Source organism: Marmota monax, unplaced genomic scaffold (genome assembly GCF_021218885.2).
Source record: "Marmota monax isolate L192 unplaced genomic scaffold, Marmota_monax_Labrador192_F-V1.1 WCK01_AAM20220418_F8-fsc00020, whole genome shotgun sequence".
Classification (NCBI taxonomy): Eukaryota; Metazoa; Chordata; class Mammalia; order Rodentia; family Sciuridae; genus Marmota; species Marmota monax.
The window spans coordinates 7837379-7840320 of NW_026692912.1; the positions used below are offsets into that span (position 1 = coordinate 7837379).

General features: G+C 52.7%; 1 long non-coding RNA gene across 2 annotated transcripts; it reads left to right on the plus strand.

Annotated features, from left to right (window-relative positions):
• Positions 1-576: 576 nt before the first annotated feature.
• Positions 577-2430, plus strand: LOC124097473 (uncharacterized). 2 transcript variants are annotated; one of them, XR_009227476.1, is made up of 3 exons: positions 577-1068; positions 1801-2093; positions 2212-2430. It is a non-coding gene; the product is annotated as an uncharacterized LOC124097473 (long non-coding RNA). The 2 variants fall into 2 exon arrangements; XR_006853235.2 differs by having other exon boundaries at positions 577-1064.
• Positions 2431-2942: the final 512 nt, after the last annotated feature.

Below are 2942 nucleotides of genomic sequence, written 5' to 3' on the forward strand. Positions count from 1 at the left end.
CTTGGGTTTAGCATACGTAGCTTTTATGATGTTGAGGTAATTTCCTACTATCCCTTGTATTTCTAGTGTTTTGAACATGAATGGATGCCGTATTTTGTTAAATGCTTTTTCTTCATCTATTGGGATGATCATGTAATTCTTGTCTTTAAGTCTACTGATGTGATGATTATGTTTATTCCTCAGTTTATAACCAAAGGACTTGAAATCAGCATACTACAGGGACGCAGCCGCATCCATGTTTATAGCGGCTCAATTCACAATAGCTAAGCTATGGAGCCAACCTAGGTGCCCTTCAACAGATGAACGGATTAAGAAAATGTGGTACATATACACAATGGAATATTATTCAGCCATAAGAAGAATGAAATTATGGCATTTGCTGGCAAATGGATAGAACTGGGGACTATCATGCTAAGTGAACTAAGTCAATCCCAAAAAACTAAAGGTTGAAATTTCTCTCTGATCTGTGGTTGCCAACACACCATCAGGGAGGCAGGAGAGAAGAATAGAAGTTCATTGATTAGACAAAGGGGAATGAAGGGAAGGGAGGGGGATGAGAATGGGAAAGACAGTAGATTGAATCGGACGTAAGTTCCTATGTTCATATGTGAATACATGACCAGGGTAACTCCACGTCATGTGCGACCACAAGAACGGGAAGCTATCTTCCATGTATGTATAATATGTCAAAATACACTCTACTGTCACGTATATCTAAAAAGAACAAATAAAACAAACAAACAAAATACAGTACCAGAAAGGAAATTGAAGGGAAAATGTGAGTTGGGGCCCCCAGATTTAACCTCCCTGAAAGCTTTTCTGGTTCCAGGACCTCTGGGGTCAGAATCTTGGGTCTTGCTCCATCTCAACATTTCAGCAGCCAGAGGCACTTCAAGAAGCCTCAGGCTGGGAGCTGACAGAAGGAATGTGAAGATGATTGATAGAGACCTGAAGAAACACCTCTATTGTACAGGCGGGAAGTCAGAATCCCCCGCCACCCTTCAATGGGGTCATACAAGCCACCACCTGGAGCCGGCTTTCCTTGGGCACTTTGCAGGACTTAGGTTGGTATGTCAGTCTGTTTTCTGTTACTACAACAACATACCAGAGTCTGGATAATTTTTAAAGGAAAAAGCCTTTTTTAGCTCACACTTTTGGAGGTTGGTGGATCAGGGGGTCGGTGGCCTGCTCTGCCTCTGGCGTGGGGCTCACAGGCACCGCATCATAATGGCAGGATCATGGGAGGACAAGATCACATAGTGTGGCAGGAGCGAGGGGGACTCAGGGTCCATGCTTCCTCTTTTAATAATGACCTACTCTCCCTCGGAAACTAACCAGTGTCCCATGAATCCCTTTGAGGGCCGTGCCCCCCAGTGACCTGACCACCGTCCTCTAGGCCCCACCTCTTAACATGTTGAGAGGTTCCACCATCTCTCAACATCACCCCAGTGGGGGCCAAATTTCCAGCTCTTGAAACTTTGGGGAAGGCATTTAACTGCATCCAAGCATAGTAGCTGGGTTCCTGGGTGTATTAATCAGGGTTCTCCAGAGAAACAGAGCAGAGAGAGAGAGAGAGAGAGAGACCAGCTTGGGTGTTTACAGAGCCTGGCAAGTCCACAAGCTGTAGTGACAGGCTGGAGACCCAGGCAGTGGCAGGCTGGAGACCCAGGGGAGAGTTGGGATTGCAGCTCAGGTGTGCAAACGTTGTGGAGGTAGACTCTCCCCTGAAGACCTTCAACTGATTGGATGAGGCCCACCCACACTTAATGTACTGATTTAACTGGTGACCTCATCCAACAGACACCTTCACAGCAACATCTAGACTGATGTTTGACTGCGGATCTGGGTTCGGTACACAATTGGACACATAAAATGAACTGCCTGCATGACCAGCTTGACCTCAAGCCTGATGGGAGCTGGCCCCTCTCAGGTGCCCAGTGCTCACCAGGTGCTGCCCAGCAACCTTCTCCAAGGACCAGCCGTGGACCTGTCCTGGCGGCAGAAGTCCCACGGCCTTCCCTCCAGGACCTTGTCCCCCGTCGTGTGCACACACACATACCGCCCAGAGAAAAATCCAGAAAGCACAGACTCGGGTGAGGATGGGTGCCGAGCACTCCCACTGGTCAGGCGCGGCCAGGGCTTGCTGGCTTTGCTCTCTCCCTCCCTCCAAGGGCTCCCCAGGGAGAAACTGTAACTAACACTGATTGGCAGGTGAGGAAGCCGAGGTGCAGAGAGGTCGAAGAACTTGCTGGACTCCTGGGCCGATCAGAGGTGGAACCGAGTTGGGACCCAGGACAACTGAGTGCAGAGTCTGGGCCCTGAGTTTTCTCGGCTGCGTCACATGAGGGTTCGCAGGGGCTCAGGATGGGAGCTGGAGGAGCAGCCACGTCCTCCCTGGGCAGCGGCGCTGAGTGTGGGGAGGACGTGGCTGGGCGGAGGGCTGAGAGGCCCCTGGGGACTTCAGCACAGCAGAAGCAGGGGTGGGAGGGGCCTGGGGTAGGAAGCCCAGGGGGCCCTGAGCAGAGCAAGCTCCCTGTCACAGGTTAGGTCCACGAGCCTGGAGGAGACCCGGGGCGTCCACCCCAACACCCCAACACCACTGTTCCTCCCAGGGCTGCTTCCTCCCAGGTGGCTCCCTGCAGGGCTTGGGCTCCGCCATGCTGACCCACATGGTAAGTGACTGCACGCTCCACTGAGTCTCCTTGGCTTCACGGCTCCTTCTGCGAGGCCGCGGCTGGTCAGGCAGACAGGAAACCAGCTGGACCCGCGGGTTCCGCGCTCCTCCATGGACAGAGCTGTGCGGCCCTTTCCACTGGGGTCTCCTCGGAGCTGGCTCTGCCCTGCTTGTCCCTGGGCCCAGGTCAGGGCAGAGGACATGATCGGCTCCAGATGAGGCAGCCTGGTAGGTGTCTGTCCTGCCTCCCGCCCAACCGAGGCAGCTC